Raw genomic sequence first — 6734 nt, forward strand, 5'->3', positions numbered from 1 at the left:
AAAAATTATTTAAAGGGACTTTAATAAGATTTTATTTTCCTTTGCATTTTTGCTTTATTTTTGGCCATATCCATCAGTGCTCAAGGTTTATTCCTGACTCTTCGCAGGAATAATTTGCCTTGCTGGATATATGCCTTGCTGGAGACCACCTTTATTCCTGCTCAATCTCTCTGGCCCTGTAAGAGTATTTTATTAATGCTAAATATTTGAAGAAAAATATATTTTCTAGTAAAAATTTGGGCTGGAGCTATAACACAGCTGTAGTGTGTTTGCCTTGCTCGCGGCCAACCTGTGTTCGATTCCTCCGTCCCTCTTGGAGAGCCTGGGAAGCTACCGAGAGTTTCGTGCCTGCATGGCAGAGCCTGGCAAGCTAGCTGTGGTGTATTAGGTATGCCAAAAATAGTAACAACAAGTCTCACAATGAGAGACGTTACTGGTGCCCACTCAAGCAAATCAATGAGCAATGGGATGACAGTGACAGTGACAGTAAAAAATTGTTGAAAGCTGAAGTCCCTTATTTTATTCCATTAAAAGTATTTAAGGGGCAAATGCGTATTACAAATTTTACTTACACATATTCTTTGGTGTGGCGAGGTGGGCCATATCTGCCTATGCTCAGGGCTTACTCTTGGTTCTGTGTTCAGGGATGACTCATGACTGGGCCTGGGGGACCAGACGTGGTGCATGGGGAAAGAACCAGTATTGGCTGCATGTAAGGCAAGCACTCTGCTATACTATCTCTCTGTCCCTGCTTATACATATTCTTATTATACAAATAAGGAAATTGAAGTTCACTAAATCTCTTATACAATTATTTCATTTTGAGAGTCAGATTAATTACACAAATTGCTCCTGGAAGCTTGTCCATTACAGTCTGCCTTGCATTTTATTTTCTTGAAGAGAGACTTAACAATGGGTTGAGCACTTGCCTTGCATGTGGCTGACCAGGGTTTGATCTGCAGCACTACATATAGTTCTAAAGTTCCAGGAGTTAGGTGTGGCAAAACAATTTCTTTTGAAAAGGGTGTAGGGAGAATCTATTTCTCTGTCCTCAATCAGCTAGTGGTTTGGCCATTAGGAAACAGGTGAAAATATCGACCTTTGAACAAGAATGCTTGCTTTTCTCCCCTTTCTTGGATCTCTAAAACTGCTGGCGGAATGATTCTAGTTTTCTGGATCTTTTTATTTTTTGAAAATGTTATGTTTATGACTGAAACTTTTTACACATTTTTATTGAGGTACTGTTACTTACAATACTATTAGATTAATAGTTTAACATATTTTAATATGCATAGATTCCAACACCATACCCACCACCAGAGTGTCTTTTTTCTTCCCCCAGTGCCCAAAGTCATTAATTTCCTTTCATTTCCAGTTGCCCTTTTCATTCTTCTGCCTGTATTCCTTCTACATATTTACTATCAAAATACTTTTCTTTGATTTTATTGTTTTTTTTAATCTCTTCCTTGGATAAAACATTGTCACTATGCATTTCTTAAAAATAATCAAAAGCAAAAAATTTCTACATGACTATAAAACATTTAAATACAAAAGGGCTTCACATTTTATATTCATGTGCTAAGTTTATTATTTTGCTTGCACTCTTGGAAATGTATTTTGTGTGGAAATGAGTATTCATAATGCTGACGTAATTTACACCATTAATCTGAGAGTGTTTTTGCATCATATAGACATAGCTAGGACTAACCCTGCATGATGAATGCTTTGCCCTGGGTATTATTTCATATTTAAGCTACTCTGCAGATACCAATGACAAATGCTCTCTTTATGTAATTCATCACATCAAATTTGAAATTAAATATCTAAGTTTTCTGTGTTAATTATCTTAAATTAATATAACATAAAACACTTTATTACTTATTAACAATATTTACATATCATTAGATTATAGTATATAAGGAAATGAGTCAAAATAAATTAAAATTGTTGTACTTTTACTCTATTTGGAGAAAATAACATTTTCCCCATAGCAACTATTTGCTCTTTCCTTACTAGTCCCATAAAATAACACCTAATAAACTGTCTGTAGCACTGTAGCACTGTCGTCCTATTGTTCACAAATTTGCTGGAGCGGGCACCAGTAACGTCTTCGTTGTGAGACTTGTTGTTACTGTTTTTGGCAAATCAGATACGCCATGGGTAGCTTGCCAGGCTCTGTCATACCTAATGAACTAGCATATTCTTATTTATTTGGGTTTGGCATTGTGCACATTGACAAAAACTACTTAGACTGTCAGTAGGTACACTTCATTCACAGCAATAACATAGTTTTCCCATGATCATTTTACAGTTGCCTTTTTCCATCTGAAAAAGTAGCGATTATATTTCCTGAGAGTTTATTTTAGTACCACAGTGGCTTTCTTTGTTTCCAATTGAAACTGTTGAAAAGTTCTTTATGAGATTTGTACTGAAGACAGTGGAGAATAAAAATAAAACTTTAAGTCTACATTTCTTTGATAGCTTTCTGATATCCTTCAATGGACTTTCACTTCACATCTTTACTGTATACTAGTTCCATCAATTTATAAAGGTGGGAGCAGGTGCTGCAGGGTGTTTGAATAAGGTCATACATCAGGTAATTCCAAACAGCCATGGTTAGTTTCTAAGTCATTGACTGAGAAACAGGTAATTGCTCTTTGCAAGAGTATTTTATTCTCTGGTAGAAAATAGAAATAACAGAAAGAGCTTTGATAAACATCTTCTTTGTTTTATTTTGAAGACAAATCGAAGGGGGTGGGAGATAGTACAGCAGAAAGGTAGCATGCCCAGTATACATCTGCTATGTGTTCCCATCCTGGAGCCACATTATCCCCTGAGCACTGGCGAGTGCAGCTTTGGAGGTCCCTGGGCACTGCTGGGTGTGACTGTGGGGGCACCAACACTGTAAGGATGGAGGTGATCCCCAATTCCTAAGGACCCGGAGCAGCACTGCATCATCAAGCCCTTGCACTGAGGCACTGGCTGTGAGAATCACCAGTCAGGGTCCGTGGGTTCCTGAAAGCACACAGGAATTCCCCTCCCCAGAAAAAGGTAAAACTATTTTATATATTTCATGACTTTGAGAAAAACTCGATATTTTATCATTCTAATACCAGTCTGTGTGAGGCTGTGTGGGGGTGGGGGGCTGTTGGACACAGATTGTTACTGCTTTATGATTGTCTTGAAATTTCACTTAGCCTTTCTGGAATTCTTTATGGGAAGAAAATACTTGTCTGTGTATAAAAACTGCCATGAGTTGCAGGCAATAAAGGTGCAGGTAAAGTAACAATAAATTAAGACCAAACTGAGTACCTTAGGCTCACAGCCTCAGGTAGTAAGTGTGCTAACTTATGTCTCCAGAAAGATGGAAGGTTTTCTGGACCTGAGGAAATATGAGGGGCCCTGGGAGTCTCCACAAAGCAAAAGTCTGTGAGAGCCTTAGGCATACCCTGTGATTGTACAGGCCTCAGGAAAGATACGGGGTATATGTCAGAGAAGTGTGACATATTTTCCTAGAAGGCTTGGATGAAGCAAAACCATGAACTCTAAAGAAATTCTATCTCTGTATACCATACTTTATATTTGGATCATTATTTGCTGCTTCTACACTTCAAGGCTTAGGTCTAATTGCTCCATAGAGAGAGATAGATGTTTTAATTTCCTGGTACTAGGCAGCTAGTACTAGTTGGCTACTTTAAACTCAAATTTGCACTTGGGGAGTAGGGATAAATGGTGGAAATACTAATCTGGAATATATGTGAATTGTTCTACAGATCCAAGAGATACCGCCTTCCTTTGAAACAGGTGTTCTCAAGAGACTGAAGGTAGTTATACAGTCAAGTGATATTATTGTCCCTAGGAAGCAAGATTTTCAGAACTAAATTGTTTCGAAGTGTTATAATAGAAATGGCTGACGAAGCATATAACTTCTAAAGAGCCTGAAGTTATATAGATGACGAGATAAAGTTCATGCTTAAGTCACAGGACCCTAAGGCAAGCGGAACTTTTAAATCTATTGTCTGTGAAAAAGAGCAACCCAAATTAGATTCAATATGGAGCTAGTACATTGGCAAATATCTAAGTTTTGCAGAATGTCTGCACCATCTCAGATTTGTGCTTCAAAGAATACAGCTCATTTGAGCTTCTTCAAATGTGTTAAATCATAATAAAAAAATTACTTCTTGCTAATAAACTTATTCAAGATGGATTTAAAATCATTTATTATGAATTTTGGAAAAGGGATCCTGGCTTTAACATCTCAATGAAGTTAAAGCCAGACTTTTCTTGTGGATTTCCTTTACTCATAAGCACTTAGTCTCTTGTATCACCTGGCTACACTTAGTGCTGGCAGTAGGACCTGATTGTACCTGAGATAACAGCTCTTGGCAGAGAAAATTTTTCTTAACAGATTAATTTATTGTGAGATCTCAGGAGAATGTGTTCTTCTGATTGAGTCTTATAGTGCTGGGAATTATAATTTTATTCTTTTATTTAAAAAAACCAAACATAAAATAAAGTGAATTTGCCTTTGAATCATAATCCTCCTGGACTTTAACATATTTTAATTTGAGAATTTTAAAATATTACACATTTTAGGGGCTGGAGCGATAGCACAGCGGGTAGTGCATTTGCCTTGCACGTGGCCCACCTGGGTTCTATTCCTCCACCCCTCTCGGAGAGCCCGGCAAGCTATGGAGAGTATCTCACTCACATGGCAGAGCCTGGCAAGCTAAGCGTGGTTTATTTGATATGCCAAAAACAGTAACAAGAAGTCTCACAATGGAGACGTTCCTGGTGCCCACTTGAGTAAATCTATGAGCAATGGGATGACAGTGACAGTGACAGTGACATATTTTAGGATTGAATTTCTCCCTGACAATGTTTTTTGTTTGTTTGTTTTGGAGCCATACATGGTAATCTCAGGGATTACTCCTGGTTCTGACTCAGGAATTATATCTAATGAGGACCATACAGAGTCCTGGATATCGAACCTAGGTTGGCCATGTGCAATGTAAGCACCCTACCCACTGTACTATCACTCCAGCCCAATTATCACTCTCCCTGGTAATTTAATAGCCACATTCAAATTTAGAATTTGAATTAAAAATTTATTTTGGGAGAATCAGACAATACAGGAATTAAAAGACTTGCCTTGAATGCAGCTAACTAGGTTCAGTGTTTGGAATCACATAATCTCCCAAGTATCACCTCTAGTGTATCTCCCTAGCAGCCCCCAAGGATTGCTGAGTATATCTCTAGAGGCCTCTGAGCACCCAGTTGGCCTAGGAAATCCCTGGTACTACTGGGCCTGAGCAATAACAATCTTCAGGCCATGTCACTGCCAAGAAGGGCCTTTACACCCCTAAATTCCTCAGAGTGGGTAGGGTGTTTGCCTTGCACGCAGCCAACCTGTGTTCCATTCCTCCATTCCTCTTGGAGAGCCCGGCAAGCTACCAATAATACTCTGCCCACACGGCAGAGCTTGGCAAGCTACCCATGGCGTATTCGATAAGTCAAAAACAGTAACAACAAGTCTCACAATGGAGACATTACTGGTGCCTGCTCCAGCAAATAGATGAACAATGGGACAACAGTGCTACAGTGCTACTACAGTACTACTAGTGTGAGATTTAATGTCATTGTTATACCTCTTGAGGGTTATACTGGATAACATGTTTAGAAATAATTGGGAAGGGGCCAAGAAGTAGATGAGGAGCTTTCCTTGCACCCATCAATCGAGGTTCTATCCTTGGCACCCCATAAGGACTCAAGGCACAGCCAAGAGTAATTCCTCAGTAGGGAGCCAGGCATAAACCCTGAGCACTGTCAGGTGTGGCACAAAAACCAATATAAATTTTGAAGAGAAGTAAATAGTGAATAAATTTTTATTCTGGAATAAATGTTTGAGGTTGCACCTAAAAAAATATGTACTTTTAATGATAAATTTAGCTTAGAAGTGAAAGATCTGCACTCTAGAACTAAGTGAAGATGAAGGAAACTAAAAAGGAACAAATAAATGTTAAGATATTCTATATAATGGACAAGGATAGTTCACATAGTTAAATTGTCTCTGCAATATATTGAATTTTCTTGCGGATTCCGAAGGTAATATCTACCTTTGTGGAGAGGGAAGAAAAGAGAATACGAAGGTACCTCTGTTTGTAGGGGGCTGTCCTACTACCAGGTGCTGACATCTCTTGTTGACTGAAAGCATCATGGTTAAGTCAAATGAATTTCTAGAACAAATTTGGAGGATCATTTAGGGGATGATTCTCCCTCTCGTTTTATTATTGTTTCTTCTGTATGAAAGGAATTCCATTATTGTAATACTTTGACCTCTAGCTTCTCATTTTCCCCCCTGGGTGGTAGGATTAGTGATATAACCAATGATATGGGCAGGAGAAGATGGAGTTGCATGAGTTTCCACCTTTCTTTTTGAAACTTGATGCAGAGAGTACATTTTTTTTCTGGAAATAAATTAGTTTTCTATTTTTTTCTCTGAGTTAGGACATTCTTGCTGTTATTAGCTTATAGGAAATACTCAAGGGGCCATGATCACTTCTGATATTGCTTACAGACCCACAAGGTCACACCATAGGGCTTAGAGGCCAAGGACTGAATCCAGAGCCTGATATATGGAAGGTATATGGTCTTCCACTTGAGCCACTTCCTGTCTTCCAGATTAGTAAATTCTTCAACCATTGTTTTTTCAAATCCATTTTGGGCCCCTTTCG

Source organism: Sorex araneus, chromosome 1, assembly GCF_027595985.1.
Source record: "Sorex araneus isolate mSorAra2 chromosome 1, mSorAra2.pri, whole genome shotgun sequence".
NCBI classification, from domain to species: Eukaryota; Metazoa; Chordata; class Mammalia; order Eulipotyphla; family Soricidae; genus Sorex; species Sorex araneus.